General features: G+C 43.2%; 1 protein-coding gene across 1 annotated transcript in view; it reads left to right on the top strand.

Moving 5' to 3' along the window:
• Positions 1 to 23728, top strand: part of LOC138846894 (glutamate receptor ionotropic, NMDA 2A-like) — a 171441-nt gene that overhangs the window by 134205 nt on the left and 13508 nt on the right. Inside the window, exons 18-19 of the mRNA XM_070063914.1 lie at positions 1133 to 1264; positions 4829 to 23728. The exon at positions 4829 to 23728 is cut by the window's right edge and continues 13508 nt beyond it. The gene's annotated coding sequence lies outside the window, so the exon portion shown is untranslated. The remainder of the gene's footprint in view (positions 1 to 1132; positions 1265 to 4828) is intronic.

The following is a 23728-nucleotide window of genomic DNA, read 5'->3' as shown; positions in this document are numbered from 1 at the left end:
GGTGTTGGGTGTAGAAATCAGGTAATTTCTTTATATTGCCACTCTGTGATATAGACAGGGAAATGGAAGGAGTGTATGGAGGAGGTCAGGTGACTTTCAGTAGAGTTGTAATAGGGAGGAGCTTGTAGGTCTACTAGTAGAACTGGTGGAGTCTCCAAGTGTTAGACCTGGGACAGGGCCTGGGCAATAACCTTAGGAAAAGTGAGGGTAAGAAAATGGTGAGGGGTATAGTGTGGAACAACAGGGACAGAATCTGGCGCCCTGACTGGGACTAGAACCCGGAGTGCTAGTGCTGCAGGTGGAGGATTAGCCTATTGAGCAGCGGCGCTGGCCTAGATATTAATCTTTTATCAGTTTCATAGTTAGCAAATCGTTTCTCCTGTACTTTTGGTTGCCTCTTTACTTTACTGAGTGTTCCTTTTCTAGTGCAGAAGCTTCTCAGCTTGATGGAATCACATTTGTTTGTTTCAGCTTTTATTGTGCTACTGGCATTTTTTTCCGAGAAATCTTTCCCTAAGCCAGTGTAATTCAGTATTCCCCAATGTTCTCTAATAATATGATGATATTGAGTTTTAGATTTTGTTCCTTGACGTGTTTTAGTTGCTTTATGTATAAGGTGTAAAGTATGGGTCTTCTTTCATAGAAGTGCATGTGGAGGTCCAGTTTTCTCAGGACCTTGTTTTGAAGAAACGGTCCTTTGAACCTGGGATTGATCTTTAGCTCCTTCTTGAAAGACAGATTAGTTGTAGATGTGTGCATTATTTCAGGTGTTTCTTTTCTGTTCCTTTGTTCTATATGTCATTTTTTTTGCCTCTAGCAAACTGTTTTGATTGTAACTGTCCTGTGCTGTTTCTGCAATGTGTTATTGCAATGCTATGAGTTTTTTATGTTGTATAAGGTTGCTTTCTCTATTCAGATGTTCTGTGTTTTCATATGAATTTTAGCATTGCTTTCTCTCCATCTGGGCAAAATGCTATTTGACCTTTGCTGGGGATCCCATTGTGTCTGTAATTTGCTTATGGTAGAATGGATATTTGCATTTTGTTGATTTTGCCAATGAGTCAACATGGAAGATTTTTCCGTTTTTGTGTGTCTTCTTCCATTTCTTAAGGTTTTGTAACTTTATTTGTAGACATTTTCATGGATATGAAACTGGACACCAGTTGACGCTGCAGTTCAGCTGCTGGGTAATCTTCCATTTCTGGGGACTGCTCTGCTTCCTGGTAAAACCCAGCTGGGCCTTCATCCTGGACAGGAGTAACTGGTTAGTAGATGTGGTTGTGTCCTGTTGATGGCAGCCCTTGGGCCCAAGGAGGAGAGAAGGGAAGGGAAGGGAACCGTGTGCCCTGGGGTTGGGCATCCAGGCTGAGAGCAAGGTGGACTTCCAACCTTTGGGATGCAGGGTCAAGTGGTGGGAGCCCTATACATGTGGAGACAGAAATGTGGGGACCTAGCATTCCTAGAATAGAGGAACCACAGAGACAGAGGTGAATAAGATATTGGCGAATGATTTCTCTGGGGCTTTGCCAAGAATTGTGGGGCAAAGAACATGCTAAGAAGGGAAGAATGGTTGTCCAGGCAGTGGGAGGGGAATCTGGGAGGAAAACTGTCAAATGTTTAATCAGAGTAAAAACATAAGAGTCGGGTTTGGAGAGATGTGGTAATAGTTGTTTGGGTTTTAGATTTTCAGGCTAAGGACGATGAGATTGCAAGTACTTCATGTGGCAGGAGTGGAGGGTTAAATGCATGGAAGAACCTGGGTCATGCAAGGTTTTGGGAGCTGAAAGCAGTGTGTGTCTGTTTGTCACCATCCTATGATAGATAAGCAAAATGGAAGGATTGTGAGGAGGAAGGCAGGCGACTTTGAGGAGAGTTGTAATAGGGAGGAGCTGTAATAGGTCTGCTTGTAAGAACTAGTGGAGCATCAGAGTGTGAGATCTGGGACAGGCCGTGTGGAGAAACCTTAGTTAAACTGAGGGATAGGATATCAGGAAGTGGGCAGAGGGAAGTTTCAGGAGGGATTGTGGAATGGGAGCTGAGTTAATCAGGAAATTTGACCAAAGTGTGCAGACTACCAAGAGATGGATAAGAGGTTATTTGAAAGAAAAAGGGTTGATAAGTGGCTTGGGAACATGGAGATCCTGATTTAGCCTATGAATGAAGTTTGTGGCTTGTAGAAGTCAGAATCTGGGCAGAGGAGTTTCTCTTGGTAAATATATTTTTCTTGGCTTTCAAAGGAGTGTCTGCTATGTGCCCACATTTGTTCTAGTTATTTAAGGTACTGCAGAGAGTATCATGAGGGTCCATGAAAAAGTCTGTGGAAAGAGGGATTTGTAAGTTTGTTTCATTGTGTGTGTGTGTGTGTTTGTGTATATATAGAGAGAATTATTCTTATCCATTCATCTGATGATGTTTGAAGTCTTTAACATTTTCTTGTTGTCGCTGCTGTGAGCCATACTGCAAGAAATATTGTGGTGGACGTATCTCCCTGATAACAATACGTTCATGTATTTTGGGTTCTAGCCAGTAGAGGGCTTGCTGCATATCATATCACAAGTTTGTTTCTGGTTTCTTAACAAATCTCCATACTGTTTTCCACAGTGACTGCACTAATTTACATTCCCACCACCAGTGTGTAATTGTTCCCCTTTTCCCACGTCCTCCTCCTCATTGAGACTCTCTGTCCTTTGGGTTTTAGCCAATATGTACATGTGAGCTGATATCTCATTGTGGTTTGGATTTGCGTTTCCCTGATAGCTTGTGATGTTGAGCATTTTTTCCTATATTTATTGGTTATCTGTATATCTATGGGGAACTGTCTGTTGAGTTCCTTTGGCCATTTCATAATTGGATTGGTTGGTTGTTGTTTTTTTTTTTTTTGCTGTTGTTTTTTTAAAGTTGCAGATGCATTCTTGATATTAATCCTTTGTCAGATAGGTAGCTGACAGATATCTTTTTCTCATCCTGTTGGATATCTCTTCAGTCTATGATGATTTCCTTTGCTGTGCAAAGATTTTAATTTCATTTAATCCCGTTTATTTAGTTTTGAATCCAGCACCCCAACTGGTACTAGAACCCGGGATGCTGGTGCCACAGGCAGAGTATTAACCAAGTGAGCTGCGGTGCCGGCCTTGTTTCGTTTTTTGCCCAGTAACACCTTAGCTATTCTGCATCTTCTGTGATTTTGTATGAATTTTAGGTTGTTTTATGTAATTCTGTAAAGAACGTCATTGATGTTTTGATATAATTTTGGTTGAATCTTTAGGTAGTGTTAGGTAAGGTAGAAATTTTAATTAGGCTGATTCTTCAAATCCACCACAGGGATATCTTTCCATTTTTTGAGTCGTTGGTGATTTCTTATATCAGTGTATGGTGATTTTCATGATAGAGCTCTTTGGCTTCTTTGGTTAAATTTAGTCTTAAACATTTGATTTCTGTGCTTATTGTCCTTGGGATTATTGTTGATTGCTCTGTCAGTGAGTTCATCATTAATGTATAAGCACTGCTGCTTACACACTATGTTTATTTGTAACCAGTGACTTCACTGAATTGTTTCACCAGGTCTAGCAGTGTTTTTGGTGGATTGTTTTAGTTTTTTTCTGGTACCATATCATGTCACCTGAAAGCATTTAGAATTTCACTTTTTCTCTTAAAATATGGTGCAGTTTTTTTCTTTCTTCTTTCTTTCTCTTTGAAAATTTACAGTACTGCATTCAGAGTGGAAAAAGGGGCCATCCTTGTGTTACATGTTTGACAAAAATGCTTTCACTTTTTGCCCATCCAGCATGGCATTGGCTGTTGATTTGTCATACATAGCCTTTATGATTTTGATGCCTATTCCTTCTATACCCACTCTGTGTTTTTTTTTTTATCATGAATGCGATTGAATCTCTTCTGATTATTTCTCTGCATGTAATGAGATGATAATGTGGTTTTTTAAAAAAAGTTTTCATGCATTCATTTGCAAGAAAAACAGAAAAACAGCAAGAGCACGTGAGAGAGAGAAAGGATGAGAGTGAGAGAGGGGGAAGGTCTTCCATTTGCCAGTACACTGCCCAAAAGACCGTGATGGCCAGACTGAGCCAATATGAAGTCAGGATCCAGGACCACCTTCTGGGTCTCCCATGTGGCTGCAGGGTCCCAAGGAATTTGGACATCCTCCACCGCTTCCCCAGGCATGTTAGGAGGGAGCTGGATTGGAAGTGGTGTTGCCAGAACGCACACTGGCACCCACATGGAAAGACAGCACTGCGTGCCGTGGCTTTAACGCAGTGTAACACAGCACCAGCCCTGCTTGTCTGACTCCGGGCAGCAGCCCTGGCTCCGACCAGGCCAGGGATGCTAGGCAGGCATCCGCCATTCAGTACCCTGACCATGGGCAGTTTGGCAGAGCGCTGCACCAATGGGAGTGGCTGGGTGTCAGCCCGGAGGTCTAGAGAGCTGCATACTGCCCCGGAGCTTCTGGTGCACTGGATGGCGATCCCCAATGTCCCTGGAGCACTGCTGATCATGGTGACCACAGGGCGGCCATGCCAGGCTGTGGCTACTAAGGTCGTTGTCCCTGGTTCATCAAGGCAGCGCGGCTTCTTCCGCTTACGCTGTGTATCCTGGGAGGAAGGGGCGGGTGTTAGTTGGATGGCGCTTGCGCAGTAGGCCTCAGGGAAAAGTAGGCGACGTCTGCTGCAGTGGCGTCATTGTCGACTGGTGGTGTTATTGGCAGCAGTGTTATGGTAGGCTTGGAGAGTGCGGGAGGGATTAGCTGCACTTAAATTTACGGTACAGAGATATCCAGAGCATCTTCCCATGGCGTTCTCCCCCAAATCCGCAGGTTCAGAGGCAGCACGGGTGGGCAGCAGCTCAGCCATGAGGAAGCCAAGAAGCGGATGTCTGTCTCCCCTCCTCCCCCGCAGAGGACACAGATGTGAAACTAATGCAGGGTGGACGCTGAAGCTCAGCTGCTGGATAATCTTCCAGTTCCAGAGACTGCATGGCTTCTGCTCAACCCCAGCTGGGCCTTCATCCTGGAGAGGAGCAACTGGTGAGCAGATGTGGCCACCCCAGTGGTGGCTGTGGCCTGGGTGCCCAAGGGAAAGGGAAGGGACAGCCCGTTCCCTGGGGTTGGGCAGCTCAGGCAAGCAGTGATGTGGACTTCCATCTTGTCACAGGGAGGGTCATGTGGGTAGCCCCACAGGCATGGAGAGAAATGTAGGGGCCTGGTGGGCTTCAGTAGAGTTGGAGACCATGGAGACCGGGTTGGATAGGAAGTTGGGGAATGAGTCCCCGGGCTCTGCAGAGAATTAGGGGCCAAAGAAGATGGTAAGAGGGGAAGACTTGGGTATCTAGGAAATGGGAGGGAGACCTGGAGGAAAAGTGTGTGCTGTTGAGTCAGAATACAAAACCCAAGAGGTCTGGTTTGGAGATGTGTTAATAAAAGTTTGGGTTTGAGATTTTGGGGCTAAGTATGACAGCATTGGAAGTATTTTGTGTGGTGGGAGTGGAGGGTTAGATGTCATGGAAGAACCTGGGGCATGCAAGGTGTTGGGAGCTGCAATCAGGTAATTTCTGTCTATCACTATCCTGTGATATAGATAGGGAAATGGAAGGATTTAATGGAGGGGTCAGGTGACCTCAGTAGAGTTGTAATAGGGAGGAGCTGGTAGGTCTACTAGAAGAACTGGTGGAGTCTCCAAGTGTTAGACCTGGGACAGGGCCTGGGCAACAACCTTGGGAAAATGAGGGTAAAGAAACGGTGATGGGTGTGGTGTGGTCTTTCTTAGGGACTGTGGTATGGGTGCACGGTTAATTAGGAAACTTCTACAAAGGTCTTGGAATACCAGGGATGGAGAGAGGCTTATGTGGGAGAAAACTGGATAGGTGTTGTGCTTAGGAACACAAGAACCTGATGAAGCCTGGAATGTAATTTGTGGCTTGAGGTCAGCTTACAGAAGTCGTCCAGCTGGACTTGACCCAGCACCCATATGGGATGCCGACACTGCAGGAGGCACCTTTACTCAGAATGCCACAGCTCTAGTCCCTAGTCCATTTCTGATCCTGCTCGATGCTAGTGCATCAAAGCAGCAAAGGACAACCCAAGTGCTTGTGACTTTGCACCCATGTGGGACACCTGGAAAAGGCTCTTGGTTCCTGTCTTCATCTTGGTCCAGTGCTGGCTGTTTTGGCCATTTGAGAAGTCAAGCAACAGATGGAAGATCTCTTCCTCTTTCTCTCTCTCTGTATGTAACAGTGTTTTTGTGGTAAACAAAATAAATCTTCTAACAATAAGGAAAAAAAACAGAAACCCTAGTTTAGTGGGAATATAAGCAACAAATATAATTGGTTGAATGGAAAAATAACCATTTATTCAATACACTCTAAATTTAAAGTAATCACAGATTGTCACAACTATACTAAAGTAACATTCTTGTTTCTTTTTCTTTTACTTTTTTGGACAGGCAGACTGGACAGTGAGAGAGAGAGAGAGAGAAAGGTCTTCTTTTACCATTGTTTCACCCTCCAGTGGCCACTGTGGAGCAGCGGGAGTACAACAAACAGCAACTGGGACTAGAACCCGGTGTGCCGGCGCTGCATGCAGAGGATTAGCCTATGGCGCTGCAGCGCCGCCCTCTTTTTCATTTTTTAAAGATTTATTTATTTGAAAGATAGAATTTCTGAAAAAAGTAAAGATATATATATATATATATATATAGAGAGAGAGAGAGAGAGAGAGAGAGAGATCTTCCCTCTGCTGGTTCATCCCCAAATGGCCACAATGGCTTGAAGTTAGCCGATCCAAAGTTATGAACGAGGAGCTTATCCCAGTCTCCCACGTAGGTGCAGGGTCCTAGGACTTGGGCCATCTTCTACCGCTTTCCCAGTCCATAGCAGAGAGCTAGATCAGAAGAGCAGCAGCGTGAACTAGAACCTGTGCCCATGTGGGGTGCCCACCTTTCAAGCCTGGATTTTCACACACTGCCACACAGCACCTGCCCCTTCAAGTATTTTTAAAATGAATGAAAAGAGAACATATTTCATGCATTCTTTAGGTACAGTTCCAAGAATAAACCCAGACCTTCCTCTCTTCCCCTTTCCCCTCCCTTCATGGCCTCTTCTTTTCATCATTTTTTCAAAATATGATTTTAATCCATGTTATATTCAGGGTAACCTTACTATTCATTGGGTAAAAGGTAGAAAGAATAAAGTTCCACCGGAGCAGTATAATTTTTTTTATTTAAAAATTATTTTCTTGAGAGGCACTGTTACAGAGAGAGGTAGACATAGAGTTAGAGGTCTTCCATCCATATGGGTTCAATGCACGAATGGCCACAGTGTCTGCAGGTGGGCCATTCCATAGCGAGGAACCAAGAGCTTCTTCCATCTTTCCCAGTAGGTTGCAGGGGCCCAAGCCCCTGGGCCATTTCCACTGCTTTCTCAGGCCATCAGCAGGGAAGTGGATTGGAAGTGGAGCAGCTGGACTTGAACTGGTGTCCATATCGGATGCCGGCACCACAGTGGATGCTTAACATACTATGCCACCATTCCGGCCCCAGTACTCTGTTCTTAACAATTGGTTTGTCCAGGTTATCAAACAGTGTTTTCTAGGAGTATATTTTTAGCAGTAGTGCTACACATTGGCATTTACTTTTTTTTGCTTTTGTGTTTTGATTTTTCAACAAACTTAACTTACATGTGGTATTTTTCTTTTTCTGGCTTATTTCATTTTTCTTTTTTCTTTAAAAATTTTGACAGGTAGAGTTATAGACAATGAGAGTGAGAGACAGAGAGAAAGGTGTTCCTTCTGTTGGTTCATTCCCCAAATGGTGCTATGGCCGGCGTTGCACCAGCCCTCTGGCTTATTTCTCTAACGTGAAGTCCTCCAGTTACTCCATGTTGATGCACTTGAAAAAATTTCATTATTTTTAAGTCCTGAATAACATTTCATTGTAGATCTGTACCATGTCTTCTTATTCTCCTGATGACAGAAATCTTTGTTTAATCTTTATAAATAAGTTCTTGTTTATTCCTTGTGATTGCTGTGAACCATATTGCGATCAGCATGGTGGTGGAGCTATCTCTTTGATACAATAATGTTCATTTCTTTTGGGTGTATACCCAGTAGTGGGATTGCTGAAGCATATGGCAGGTTTGTTTCTGTTTTTTTAAAGATCTGTTTATTAGAGAGGCAGAGTTACAGACAGAGAGAGGGAGTGGCAGATAGAAAGGTCCTTCGTCAGCTGGTTCACACCTGAAATGGCTGCAGTGGCCCAAACTGCATCAGGCCAAACCTGGGAGCCAGGAGTCCCTGCTTCCTGCACCCACGGTTCTGCATGGGTATGCAGAGGTCCGAGCTCTTGGACCATCCTCCACTCCTTTGCGCAGGACATCAGCAGGGAGCTGAAGTGGAAGCGGGGCAGTTGAGACTTGAACCGATGAACATATGGGGTGCTGGCGCTGTAGGTGAAGGCTTAGCCTGCTATCCACAGTGCCAGCCCCTCCTTTCCTTTTCTGTAGTGTCTTCTTCCAGTGTAAATTGAAATAGTAAAGCTTTATATTTATACGTGCCATCAACACTTAGGCAAAGCAAAGTATGGGCTAGGGGATAAAGTCAACATTTTTTGAAAATTTGAATTTTTTGAAAATTTTTATTTATTTGAGAGGATGGGAATTAGAGAAAGAATTTCTCATCCACTGATTGAATTCTGAGATGCCTGAAATAGCCAAGGCTGCACTGGGGCCAAGTATGGAGCTGAGAACTCAATCCCAGTCTCCCACGTAGGTCTCAGGAGCCCAGTTACTCGGAACCATCACCCCTGCCTCCCAGGATTTGCACTACCTGGAAACTGGAATCAGTCAAAGCAGAAGCCAGGAAGGAAACCAAGGCACTCCATTATGGGCATGGGCTTCCTAACCAGTGTGTTAGCTGTGAGGCCAAATACCACAATTGCCCCCAATGTTTTATAATATAGGATATAAAGGACATATTTTAGTAAAGTGCAGAACAAAAGACTAATAATAAGCTTCTGGCTGCTATGTCTGATGATAAAGCAAGGTCACAAACAGAAGTTGGCACTGATGGGGGCTGGTGTTGTGCCACTGGGTAACACTGGCATTGCTATCAGAGTGCTGTTTCAGACAGTCCCAGATGCTCTGCCTCTCATTGAATTCCCTGCTAATGCAGCTAGGAAAGAGCAGAGAATGGATCAAGGACCAGGACGCCTGTCACTCAGATGGAGCTCCAGGGTCCTGTCTTCAGCCTGGCCAGTCTGGCTATAAAGGGAGCGAAACAGCAGATGGAAGATCCATCTCTCTCTCTCTCACTCTCACTCTTCTTCTCTCCCTGCCTACCAGAAAGATAATTTTTATCTCTAAACTGCAAATTACCTGGCCGGCGCCACGGCTCAATAGGCTAATCCTCCACCTAGCGGCGCCGGCACACCGGGTTCTAGTCCCGGTCGGGGCGCCGGATTCTGTCCCGGTTGCCCCTCTTCCAGGCCAGCCCTCTGCTGTGGCCAGGGAGTGCAGTGGAGGATGGCCCAGGTGCTTGGGCCCTGCACCCCATGGGAGACCAGGAAAAGCACCTGGCTCCTGGCTCCTGCCATCGGATCAGCGCGGTGCGCTGGCCGCAGCGCGCCAGCCGCGGCGGCCATTGGAGGGTGAACCAACGGCAAAGGAAGACCTTTCTCTCTGTCTCTCTCTCTCTCACTGTCCACTCTGCCTGTCAAAAATAAAAATAAAAATAAAAATAAAAATAAAAAAATAAACTGCAAATTACCTGATTGTTTTCCCCCAGAAACCTTTTATTTAAGGAATATAAACTTTATACATTCCATAATTGCAACTTTAGGAACTTGGTGATTCTTCCCATGGTACCCAGGATCCCACCAACATTCTCACACCTCTTCCTCCTTCCTCTACTATTCTCATACTAATTTTTTGCTAAGATAACTTTATTTGAATATTTATTTTTTAATTAGTATGAAATTATTCACATTTTATTTTTCCCTTTCTCTTGCTTGTTTCTTTTCTTCCCTCTACAGAGCTCAGAAAATATTAGTAAATATGTTTAGATATGTGAATAACCATTTTTGCATTTTCTTTTTTGAAAGGATTTTTTAAAGATTTATGACATATTAAATTTTACTGATAACTGATTGATAACACTATACCAGGAGATATCAGAGTTCTTGGAATTTGACATTTTCTGGAGCATTAAGAATTCTACATATGTCCATACAAATATAGCATAAGGTTAATCATCACTTTTATTTTAAGGTGCTTTCCATTCATTTTAGCATATCAAGTTAACTGTATTAGTTTAATATTTTTTATAAAGTGAGAAAACTGTTTCTTTTTGAGATTCTTCCAAGGACCCTGTGGAAAATCCTAAAGTTAGTTTGAGGTCAAGAAGACTTCATTTATGGACCAGCGTTGTGGTGCAGTGAATGAAATCTCAGTCTAAAAAGCTAGCATTTCATCTGGTCATTGGTTTACATCCTGGCTGCTCCACATCCGATCCCACTTGCTGCTTATGCACCTGGGAAAGCAGCAGAAGGTGGTGCAAGCAATCAGGCCCCTTCAGCAGACAGGGAGGCCTGCATGGGGTTCCAACCCCTGACCCCGGCCTTGTTCATTACCAGCTTCTGTGGTCATTTGGGGAGTGACCCAGCCGATGGAAGATGCCCCCCCCAACTCTGTGTCACTTCCATTGATTTCTTTTTCTTGCCTCATGGCTCTGGCAAAAACTTCCAGGGCTATGTTTAATAGCAATGATGAGAGTGTGCCTCCCTATCTGGTACCGGATCACAGAGGGAAAGCTTCCAACTTTTCCCCATTTAATACAGTGCTGGCGGTGGGTTTGTCATAAATTACCTTGATTGTGTTCATGAATGTTCCTTCTCTACGCAGTTTGCTTAGAATTTTATCATTGAAGAGTGTTGTGTTTTATCAAATGCTTTCTCTGCATCTATTGAGATAATCATATGGTTTTGTTCAGCAGTTTGTTAAAGGAGTGTATCACATTGATTGATTTGCAAATGTTGACTCATCCCTGCATACCATGGATAAATCCCACTTGGTCTGAATGCATGATCTTTCTGATGTGTTGTTGGATTCGGTTGGCTAGAATTTTATTTAGGATTTTGCGTCTATGTTCATCAGGAAAGTTGGTCTGTAATTCTCTTTCTCTGTTGCATCCTTCTTAGATTTAGGAATTCAGGTGATGCTGGCTTCCTAGAAAGAATTTGGGAGGATTCTCTCTCTTTCAGTTGTTTTGAGTAACTTTAGAAGAACCTGAGTTTGTTCTCTTAAATGTCTGGTAGAATTCAGCAATGAAGCCCTCTGGTCCTGTGTTCTTTGTTAGGAGGGCCTTTATTACTGATTCAATATCCATCTTTGTTATGGGTCTGTTTATGTTTTCTGTGTCTTCATGGTTCAATTTAGGTAGGTGGTATATATGTCCAGGAATCTACCCATTTCTTCTGTGTTTCCTAATTTGTTGGCATACAGCTCTGTGTAGTAATTTCTGATGATTCTATTTTATTTCTGTGATATCTATTGTTGTATTTACTTTTTCTTGTCTAATTGTATTGATTTGGGTCTTCTCTCTCCTCCTTTTAGTTGGACCAGTGGTGTGACAATTTTGTTTATTTTTTCAAAAAAACAATTCTTCGTTCTGCTGATCTTTTGTATTGTTTTTCATTTGGGTTCAATTTTGTTGATTGCTTCTCTGATTTCAATTATTTCTTTTTCCCTGCTAGTTTTGGGTTTGGTTTGCCATTGTTTTTCTACATCCTTGAGATCCATCGATAGCTCATTTATTTGGTGTTTTTCCAATTTCCTGATGTAGGCCGTTATTGCTATAAACTTTCTTCTTAATACTAATTTTGCTGTATCCCATAAGATTTGACATATAGTGTTTTTGTCTTCACTTGTTTCCAGAAAAGTTTTTATTTGATTTGATTTCTACTATGACCAATCTTTCATTCAGGAGCATATTGTTCATTCTCCTTTTGTTTGCATATGCTCTAGAGATTCCTGAGTTGCTGATTTCCAGCTTCATTCATTGTGGCCTGAAAAGATGCATGATATGATTTCAATTTTTTTTAATTTACTGAGACTTGTTTTATGGCCAAGTATGTGTTCAATCCTAGATGAAGTTCAATGTACTGTTGAGAAGAGTAGGATGAAAAGTTCTCTAGATATATGTTAGATCCACTTGGTCTGTAGTGTCGATTAAATCTAAGGTTTCCTTGTTGATTATCTGTCTGGTTGATCTGTCCATTACTGAAAGTGGGGTGTTGAAGTCCCTCATTACTATTGTATTGGAGGCTAAGTCTCCTTTTAAATCTCTTAACATAACATTTTAAATAGCCATATACCCTGTAATTAGGTGCATACATGTTTATAATAGTTATATCTTTCTGTTGAATTGATCCCTTAATCATTATGTAGTGCCCTTCTTTGTTTATTTTAATAGTTATTGTGTTAAACTCTGTTTTTTTCTGATATTATGATGACTACACCAGCTTTTTTTTTTTTTTGGCATGGACTATTTTGTTGGCATGGAATATCTTTTTCCATCCTTTCACTTTCAGTCTACATTTTCTTTGTTGGTGAGATGTGTTTCTTGTAGGCAGCAAATAGATGTGGTTTTTTTTATTTGACAGATATAGTTAGAGAGAGAGACAGAGAGAAAGGTCTTTCTTCCGTTGGTTCACCCCCTAATTGACGCTATGGCCAGAGCTATGCTGATCCGAAGCCAGGAGCCAATTGCTTCTTCCTGGTCTCCCACACGAGCGCAGGTGCCCAAGCACTTTGGCCATCCTCCACTGCCTTCCCAGGCCACAGTAGAGAGCTGGACTGGAAGAAGAGCAACCGGGATTAAAACCCGGCACCCATATGGGATGCCAGTGCCGCAGGCAGAGGATTAATCAAGTGAGCCATGGCTTCGGCCCTGGGTTTTGTTTTTTAATCCATTCAGCCAGTCTGTGTCTTTTCACTGGGGAGTTTAGCCCATTTACATGCAAGGTGAGTATTGATAAGTGATGACTTTGCCCTGCCATTTTTCCAAAAATATTCCTTTTTTTTTTTTACTTTGTGTTTCCTTTGAACTTTTACTGGGAGCTTTGCTTCCTTTACTTTCTTCATAGTGATGGCCATGTTTCTGTGTGTGTGTGTGCAACACACCCTTAAGCATCCTTTGTAGGGCAGCATGGGTGGTGATAAACTCTTACAATTTCTGTTTGTCATAGAAGGTCTTTATTTCACCTTCATTGATAAATGAGAGCTTTGTAAGGTATAATATTCTGGTATGACAGTTTTTTCTCTTGAGACTTGGACTGTATCTTACCATTCTCTCCTAGCCTACAAGCTTTCTGATGAGAAGTCCACTGTGAGTCTATAATTTGAGATCCTCTGAAAGTAATCTGGCCCATTTTAGAATCTTCTCTTTATGTTTTCCTGTGCTGAGTTTGATTACAGTGTGTCATGGCAAGGATCTTTCCTGGTCACATCTATTAGGAGTTCTGTGTGCTTCCTGTAGTTGGATGTCCCTTTGGTTTTCCAAACTAGGGACAATTTCTGTGATTTTTTTCACTAAAAAGGCCTTCTTGTCCTTTCTCTTTTTCCATACCTTCAGGAACTCCTAGGACCCGTATATTGGGTCTTTTTATAGTATCCTGTAGATTCCCAACAGGCATTTTTGTTTTCTAATTTCCTCTTTTGAACTGTATAGTTTCTGGTGCTTGGCCTTCTATGCCGACATCTTTCTTCTGCTTCATCAATTCTGTTGTTAAGGGTCTCCACTGCATTTTTATTTGTTCTATTGAATTTTTCATTTCATTGAGATTTCTCTTTATGATTTCCATTTCATGGGAGAAATTTTTTTTCATGTCCTGTATGGATTTCAGTAGTTTGTGCATTTCTTTGATAACTTCTATGGCATCTTATTTTTTTTGACAGGTAGAGTTATAGACAGTGACAGAGAGACAGAAAGAAAGGTCTTCCTTCCATTGGTTCACTCCCCTATTGTCATCTGTGGCAGGCACTTCGCCAAACCGAAACCAGGAGCTGGGTTTTTTCTCCCGGTCTCCCAATCACTTGGGCCAGCCTCCACTGCCCTCCCCGGCCACAGCAGAGAGCTGGACTGGAAGAGGAGCAACCAGGACTGGAAGAGGAGCAACCGGGACTACTACCCGGCGCCCCAACTGGGACTAGAACCCGGGGTGCCAGTGCTGCAGGCAGAGGATTAGCCAAGTGAGCCACGGTGCTGGCCTACTTCTTTGTAATCTTATGATCAATTTTTTGAATTCCATTTCTTCATCTTTCTTCTATCTCATCATCTTCACAATCTAATATTGAAGTGTCATGTTCTTTGTTTTAAGGTTTGATTATTATTTATTTGAAAGCATTACAGAGAGAGAGAGGAGAGGCAGAGAGAGAGAGGTCTTCTATCCGCTGATCACTACCATGTTGTCTGCAATGGCTGGAGCTACGCCGATCTGCAGCCAGGAGCCAGGAGCTTCTTCTGGGGGTCTCCCATGTGGTTGCAGGGGACCAAGGACTTTGACCATATTGCACTGCTTTTGCAGGCCAGAGCAGAGAGCTGGATTGGAAGCAGCACAGCCAGGACTCGAACCAGTGCCCATATGGGACATCGGCACTGCAAATGCAGCTTTTACCCACTATGTCACAGTTCTGGCCCTGAAGTGCCCTGTTCTTTTGGTGACATCATGTTGTCTTCCTATTCTTGTTTCTTGAATTGGTGTATATGTTGTTTGGCATTTGTGGAGATATTTTTTTGGTTTTCTCTTTCTCTTTTATCTTTGGACTATGACTGTGTTGATAAGTGGAAAGTCTACTTTTCAGTGAATATCTAGAGGCTTGCAGTGGGTGTGGCCAGAGAGCTCTGCTCACTTCTCCAGGGATAAGGGCATCCCAAGGTGACACACCCAGCTTTGTTGCGGCAAATATCTCTCTCTCTCTCTCTCTCTCTCTCTCTCTCATCAGAAGGGAATTTATTCCATGCAGCTGAGCTCCTCTACTCACTGGAGACCAGTGCCTGATTGCTAGCCCAAGTTTGTTACATTTATTCGCTCTGTCCCAAGGGTCACACAAGGGATCTGTGCATTCCTCAGTGTAAGATCAGTTTCCCTAACAGTATCTCTAACAGGTAACCAGGGAACCCTGAGCATATGGAGTCTCCCTCTGTAACTGCTCAAAGTCCTAGCCACACTGTGAGTCCTCCCACACACCCTCAGTTTTTTTTCCCTGTCCAAGTACAGAAGCCTCACACAGTCACAAGCTCCCAGCCCGCTGTTAGTTCTCCCCCAGCAGAATCAAGAGTCTCCACTTGGCTGATTGCTGGGTAGAGACACAGGTTGGCGCACCTGTGATGTATATCCAAAGTCACACCCTGGTGTCCATGCCTGTCACATAAGTCCACCCTGTCTTCTCTAATTTTGGTATAGTTCCCTCTGCTGTTTTCTCACTTGACTGTTCCCTGAGATTACCCTCTCCACTTATTTATTTATTGACAGGCAGAGTGGATAGTGAGAGAGAGAGACAGAGAGAAAGGTCTTCCTTTTGCCATTGGTTCACCCTCTAATGGCCGCCGCAGCCAGCGCACTGTGGCCAGCGCACCGTGCTGATCCGAAGCCAGGAATCAGGTGCTTCTCCTGGTCTCCCCTGCACCGGTGCAGGGCCCAAGCACTTGGGCCATCCTCCACTGCACTCCCTGGCCACAGCAGAGAGCTGGCCTGGAAGAGGGGCAACCGGGACAGAATCTGGAGCCCTGACCAGGACTAGAGCCCGGAGTGCCAGCACCACTAGGTGGAGGATTAGCCTATGGAGCTGCAGTGCCGGCCCCTCTCCACATTTTCTAAACTGTCATCTCCTGGGCTAGAGCAGTAAGCTCCCACCCTACTCCACCATACTGGAACCGCCTATGAGTTCTGTTAGTCTCTGAGTGGAGTCTTTTGGATCCTCTATATACATAATCATGGCATCTGCAAATAGGGCTAGAACCCGGTGTGCTAGCGCCGCATGGTGGAGGATTAGCCTAGTGAGCCATGGCGCCAGCCAGGATGAATGATCATTTCTTATATATTGTTGGATTCAATTGGCTAGTATTTTGAGGATGATTTGTGTGTGTGTTTATCAGGGACATTTGTGTGTACTTTCTCTGTTGTATCTTTTTCTGATTTAGGAATTAAGGTGATACTGTCTTCACAGAAGGAGTTTGGAAAGCTTCCCTCTCTTTCAGTTGTTTTGAATAGCTTGACAAGAATTGGAGTTAGTAGTTCTTTGAATGTCTAATAGAATTCAGCAGTGAAGCTGTCCAATCCTAGGTTTTTCTTTGTTGGGAGTGTCTTTATTACTGATACAATTTCTGTTTTGTTTATTGGTATGCTTGGTTTTTCTGGGTGTTCCTGGGTCAATTTTGGTGGGTTTTAAGTGTCCAGGAATCTTTTTCTTCTAGATTTCCTGATTTGTTGGGCTATAGCTCTTTGTAGTAATTCCTGATGAGAAGTCAGCTGTGAGTGTAATTGGAGATACTCTGAGAGTAATCTGACATTTCTCTTTTGCACATTTTCGAATCTTTATGTTTTACTGTGGAGCATTTGACTACAATATGTTGTGGGGAAGGTCTTTTCTGGTCATGTATATTAAGAGTGCTGTATGGCCGGTGCCATGGCTCAATAGGCTAATCCTCCGCCTGTGGCACCGGCAGCCTGGGTTCTAGTCCCGGTTGCCCCTCTTCCAGTCCAGCTCTCTGCTGTGACCCGGGAGTGCAGTGGAGGATGGCCCAAGTCCCTGGGCCCTGCACCCGCATGAGAGACCAGGGGAAGCACCTGGCTCCTGGCTTCGTATCAGCACACTGTGCCAGCCACAGCGTGCCAGCCGCAGTGGCTATTGGGGGATGAACCTCAGAAAAAGGAAGACCTTTATATTTTTGGAGATAAATATATTTGTGGAGATACTTATTTTTTTTCCCTGATGGCTTTTATCATTGGACTGTGTCTCTGTGGATTAGTGGAGTGTCTGCTGTTTCAATGAATACCCAGAAGTGTGTGCTGTTTGTGATTAGGGAGCTCTGGTCACTGCTCCAGGGTGGGGCCAGTGTCCAGGGTGACACCCAAATGGAGCAAGTTAGATCTCTTCTTACTAATAGAAAAGAGGATATGGTCACTGCTGTTGGCATAATCACACCCTCACTCCTCTTTTCCAAGGTGAGAATAACCCAGGTGTTGGCCCTCAGTGGGTACTATTCTGATCTGTGGTTCTGCATGAATGGCACAAAGGATCTGTGCAGTCTTCAGTGTGAGCACAGATCCTGCTGCAGTGACCCACCCCAGGCAGCCAGGGTGCTGAGCTTGTGGAGCTACACACAGTAATCTCCCAGAAACGCAGCTGCACCAGGCAGCCTCTCCTGCATGCATGGGTTCCCACAGTCTCAGTACCAGGGCTCCCATAGACACAGGGTGCAGAAGACCCACTCCACCCCACTAACCTGCTCTGTCCTTGGAGAGGCTGAGAACTTTGGAGAGCCAGTTGCCTATGGGTGCTCCACTTAGGCAGTTTGAGCTCCAGAGCCTGCATTATGTTGAGAGGCTAAGGGCTCGTGATAGTCATAGGTGCGTTCACAGCTCCCTGTCAGTCTTTCCACCCAGACTGAAAGTCAGTGGGGAAGACAGATTTTTCCCTGTGGTGAAATCCCTGGTCATACATGTCCACAAGAGCTACTGGCCACAGCACTGCTTGTTTCACAATCATGCCTTCTCCCCGCCAGTTTATGGACACTTAGAAGAGTCCCTGCAGCTAGTGATGATGTCTGAATGGCTCCTTCTCCCTGCCTGTTGCTGGACAGCACCTGGGCTGTTGCTACTTGAGACAAGATGGCACCTTTTCCCTGACTGTTGCTGGGAGCCTGCACGAGAGCTGTTGCAGGTACTAGCATATCCAAAATGGTGCCTGCCCTCTCTGAGCTGCTAGTCAGGGTCTGTTGTGAGGGGATGGGGAGAATTGTCTCTCTTTTCTGCTGGGTTAGGGGATACTCATTACCCTCAGGGTCCAAGTCACACCCCAAGACAGTGTAGTCTGCTGGGCTCTCTCTGCAGCTATTTCAGCATTGGCATGGGCCACTGCAGTGTGATCTCACCTTGTTCTTCAGAGCCGGCACTTTCTCCAGCTCTCACCTGCTGGGTCTTGTGTTGTATCAGTGCTTGTTGCAGCTTCCACACAGACCCACAGCATCTCTCCTCCTCTTACAGAATCTCCACTCTCCCCTGGGAATCTCTGTCTGTTTTTCCTATTTTATCCTAGCCTATAGCAGTCCTCCTTTTCCCTATTCCTCCATATGGAATCCCCTCTGAGAATTATCTGTTTTGTTTATCTTCTCAAAAAACCAATTTTTGATTTGTTGATCTTTTTTCTTTCATTTATTCATGCTCTGACATATATTATTTCTCATATCCTTTCCGGTTAAAGGTTGTGTTCTTATTTATCCCTGCGCAGCTGGGACTCGAACCAGTACCCCTTATGGGATGTCAGCACTGCAGGTGGCGGCCTCATCCCCTATGCCATAGCGCTGGCCCCTGAACTGATTCTCAACAATATATTGTGAACTGAAAAAATATCATCAATGCAAACAGTGGTAAATTTTCACCAAAATCATTCACATGACTAGTGAACAGGACTAAAACAGTAGTCTTATTGCACCATGCATATGGCCAATCTTAGGATTCTCCCAGTAGTATCTATATAGTTTCAGATTATTTTTGGGTTTCCAGGTAAAATATAATAGTAATATAAATTATGTTTACAGAATCATTTCATCTGTAGTATTTTATGGCATGTTTTACATGTTTTATAACATGTTTTTATAATTAAATACTCATTGAGGGTTCATAATCAGATGATTTCGGGTGCTGTTGCTAAATGATTGTGTCCCTCAATATGCATGTGCTGAACTGTAATACTCAGTGTCTTGTTATTTAGGAGCAAGGGTGCTCAGAGCTGACTGGATCATGAGGGCAGATCTGAGAATGCTATCACTGCCCTTATGTTTTAAAAAAGGTTTTATTTACTTATTTGAGAGGCAGAGTTACAGAGAGAGAGAGGGAGAAACAGAGAGAAAGGTCTTCCATCAGCTGGTTCACTCCCCAAATGGCCACAATGGCCAGAGCTGAGCCTATGTGAAGCCAGGAGCCAGGAGTTTATTCCAGGTGTCCCACATGCATGCAGGGGCCCTAGGACTAGGGGCATCTTCCACTGCTTTCCCAGGCTGTAGCAGAGAGTTGGATCAGAAGTGGAGCAGCTGGTACTGAAACCCGTGACAATATGGGATGCCAGGCCTGAAGGTGGCTTTACCCACTACACCACAGCACCCTTTTAAGAATGGCTTGATGGAGCAGCTTGTTTACCCTTTTGCGATTCTGCCACATGAGGGCACACAGACATTAGTGAGCAAAGCTTCCGCAGACACTGAGTCCCCCTAACACTTTAATCTTAGACTTACCAGCCTCCAAAACAGTGAGTAATAAATCCCTGTTGTTTATAAACTTCCCAGTGTAATGTGTTTTCTTACAGCATCCCAAATGGACTAAGATGGAGTAAATAATCATAAAAGTTTAGAAATGGGTGGTATTGAGGCACAGCAGGTTAATCTGACATTTGGGTTTTCAGCATCCCACATCAACCTGCCTGTTGTGAGTCCTAGCTCCCGCATGTCCAATTCAGTTTCCTGGTAATTCCCCTGGGAGGCAACAAACAATGGCCCAAGTGGATGGTTCCTGCCACCTTCTTGGAGACAGAGATGTAGTTCCTGGCTTCTGGCTTCTGCCTGGCCCAGTCCTGGCTGTTGGGGGCATTTGAGGAGTAAGTCAGCAGGTAGAAGATCTCTCTTTGTGTCTCTGTCATTCTGCCTGTCAAATGAATACATAAACCTTATGAAAAACATCATTGATGACATGACTTTGGTAAATGCTTCATCAAGTAAGAATTTAGGGAGTAAAACATGGGGCTGGCACTCTGGTATCACATACAAGCTCTGGTTCAAATCCTGGCTGTTCTACCTCTGATCCATCTCTCTGCTAAGGTATCTGGGATAGTAGCAGAGGATGGCCCATGTGCTTGGGCCTCTGCACCTTGTGGGTGACATGGAAGAAGCTCTTGGCTCCTGGCTTCATCCTGACTGAACCCTGGCTGTTGTGGCCATTTGTGGAGTGAAGTGAGCAGATGGAAGATCTCTTTCTCTCTATCTCTCCCTCTCTCTGTATTTAACTGTGCCTTTCAAGTAAGTAAAGTAAATAAAGTAAATCATTTTTTTTAAAAAAAGGGTCAAAAGAAAAACCAGAAACTCTAGTTCCCTAGTTTAGTGGGAAATAAGCAACAGGTATAAACAGCTGAATGGAAAATGACCATTTTACCCATATACCATAAATTTTAAAGTAATCACAGATCATTAAAACTATACTAGTGTAATGTTCTTCTTTATTTTTGCATTATTTTTGAAATAATTTTTCATGTATTTCATCGGTACTGTTCCAGGAAGCCAGCCGCATTCTTCTCTCCCTCTTCCCCTCCCTCCCATGTCTCTCTTCTTTTCATTATTTTTACGAGGTATAGTTTTAATCCACTTTATTATTCGCAGTCTTAATTCACCACTAAACATAGTATTCAACAAGGAAAGGTAGGAAGACCACAATTCCACAAGAGTAGTATAATTTTCTTAACCATAGGTTTGACAAGGTTATAAAACAAAGTTTTGTGGATTTACATTTTAAGCAATAGTGATAGACACAAACATTCTTTATGTTTTTGTGTTTTGATTTTAAAAATGTTAGCTTCCACATATAAGGGAATACATGTGGTATTTGTATTTCTCTGGCTGATTTCACTAACTGATGTCCTAACTTGCATCCAGTGTTGTGTTTTTTTTTTTAATTTTTTGACAGGCAGAGTCAGACAGTGAGAGAGAGAGACAGAGAGAGAGTTACAGACAGTGAGAGAGACAGTGAGAAAGGTCTTCTTCCATTGGTTCACTCCCCTAATGGCCACCTCAGCCAGGGCTGGGCTGATCCGAAGCCAGGAACCGGCATGCTTCCTCCCTGTCTTCCATGCAAGTGCAGGGACCCAAGCACTTGGGCCATCCTCCACTGCACTCCCGGGCCACAGCAGAGAGCTGGACTGGAAGAGGAGCAACCAGGCCTAGTACCCAGCACCCCAGCCAGGACTAGAACATGGGGTGCCGGCGCCACAGGTGGAGGATTAGCCAAGTGAACCTTGGCGCCGGCCAAGTGTTGCTATTTTTTATACCTGAATAAAAATTCCATTATAGATATATACATATTTTCCTTATCCATTATCTTGCTGTGTCTGTTGTGAACAGTGCTGCAGTAAACACGGTGGTGGAGGTATCACTTTGATACATGATGCTAATACCTTATATGTATAAACCCAGTGGGATTGCAGGATCATATGGCAAATTTCCTTCTGGTTTCTTAAGAAATCTCCATACTATTTTCCACGGTCTTTGAACGAATTACATTCCCACAGATGGTGTACCAGAGTTCCCCGTTTTTCACATCCTCTAATTTGTTATTCTATATCTTGATTTTAACAATTAAGAAAAGGTGGTGATTTCTCATTGCAGTTTTGCTATGTATTTCCCTGTTGGCTAGTGATGTAGAGCATTTTTTCCAAGATTTGTTGGACATTTGTATTTCCTTAGAGAACTGTTTGTTGAGTTCCTTTGTCCGTTTCTTAACTGGCTGTTTGTCTTTTTGTTATTTTTGTTCTCTTTTTTAAGTTGCTGGTGTACTCTGATTATTAATTCTTTATCACAAATACTTTTCCTCATTCTGTTGGATGTCTCTTCATTCTGTTGTGGTTTCCTTTGCTGTGCAGAAGCTTTTGACTTGCATATAATGCCATTTGTTTAGTGTTGATTTTGTTGCCTGTGCCTTGAGGGTCTTGTCTAAGAAGTCATCCCCTCTCCAGTGCCTTGGAGCATTTCTTCTGCAGTTGCTTCCAAAAGCTTCATAGTCTCAGTTCTTAAATTTCGGTCTCTGACCTATCATTTTTGTTTATGAATTAAATAGATTCTTTCCCTTGATCAGTTAATGCTCATCAGCACTTTTTTAGAGGAAAGTGGCTTGATGAATGCATCAAAGAAATGTATATACAAGATCATTCTACTTTGCTCTTTCATAAAAATTGGCTTTAGTGCTGTACATAATTTTCATCAACAAGGTAGGAAACGCATCCATAACAAAATCCCTTGTGATGTTACTTTATCATTGCTAAAGACAATATGACTTTGGTAAAGAATATAGGAGTTTTACAGAAATTAATTGTATGTTCAAAACCTCCACTTCATGCATTTAATGTATTTTAGAGGGAGATACATAGTTATCAGACTATATGACTTCTGTCAAGGGAATTTTCTAATTTACATTCCTCTTATTTTGTTTTACTTCCATATATTTTTGTTTCTTCAAGTTTATCAGTAGATCATGTTTCTTAAATAGAAATACCTGAAGTAGACAGGCATTAAGACCAGATTCAATTTACAGCAGAAATATTAGGCTTCAGTCTGTTTCAAGCAAATGTATTTCATACATCCATGTAACCGCCCATTCAGTTTCATTGTCTACAACACTAGTGGGTAAAATACGCTGGAGCCAAAACAATATAATTGAGCTCTGTTTGTCCCATGGCTGGGTGAATACTGTTACAGCTTTTTTTCCTCTGCACAATTATTGTAACAATTCTCTGAAAGGCAGATAAGTAGAAAAATGTGACTAGAGAGCCTCAAACAAAGAGCTATTCAAAGGTATCCAGACCAAGAGAATTAATTCAGAAAAAATACATGAGCAAAGTTCCCAGATAAACCATAGGAACCATAAATAAAGGAAAAGAAAAATGATTATACTAACTAAGGAAGTACAGTAAGTATCTTATTACATATGAAAGATTACTGGTTTCCCTACAGAGTCTAAAAACATGATTATAAAAGTATCTTGTTTGGCCAGTGCCGCGCCTCACTAGGCTAATCCTCCGCCTTTCAGCGCCAGCACACTGGGTTCTAGTCCCAGTCAGGGCACCGGATTCTGTCCGGGTTGCCCCTCTTCCAGGCCAGCTCTCTGCTGTGGCCAGGGAGTGCAGTGGAGGATGGCCCAAGTTCTTGGGCCCTGCACTCCATGGGAGACCAGGATAAGTACCTGGCTCCTGCCATCGGATCAGCGCCGTGCGCCGGCCACATGCGCCGGCCGTGGTGGCCATTGGGGGTGAACCAATGATTAAATTTATTCCTATTAATGCTAATTTTTTGGTTATTGTAAATGTGATTTTTTTTATTTCTCTGTGAATCCATCATTAATATGTAAAAAGGCAGCTATTTTTGTCTATTTATTTGTATGTAAATTTTACTGAATTGGTTCATCAGTTCAAGTAGCATTTTGGTGGAATGTTTGTGTTCTTCCAGGAACAACATGTCATCTGAAACATTAATTATTTGACTTGTTCTTTTCTAATGTTAATGCCTTTTATTTTGTTCTTCTCTCTGATTGCTCTTCTGAAAATTTACGGTACTGTATTCAGTTAGAGTGGTGAAAGTGTACATCTTTGTGTTTTTATAGATTTTGACAGAATGCTTTCATCATTTCCTCATTCAGTATGATATTGGCTGTTGGTTTGTCAAATATAACCTTTATGATTTTCAGGAGTAATC

This window comes from Oryctolagus cuniculus, chromosome 19 (assembly GCF_964237555.1).
Source record: "Oryctolagus cuniculus chromosome 19, mOryCun1.1, whole genome shotgun sequence".
Lineage (NCBI taxonomy): Eukaryota > Metazoa > Chordata > Mammalia > Lagomorpha > Leporidae > Oryctolagus > Oryctolagus cuniculus.
Note: the sequence above shows the minus strand (reverse complement) of the source record. Positions and strands in the feature narration are given on the sequence as shown.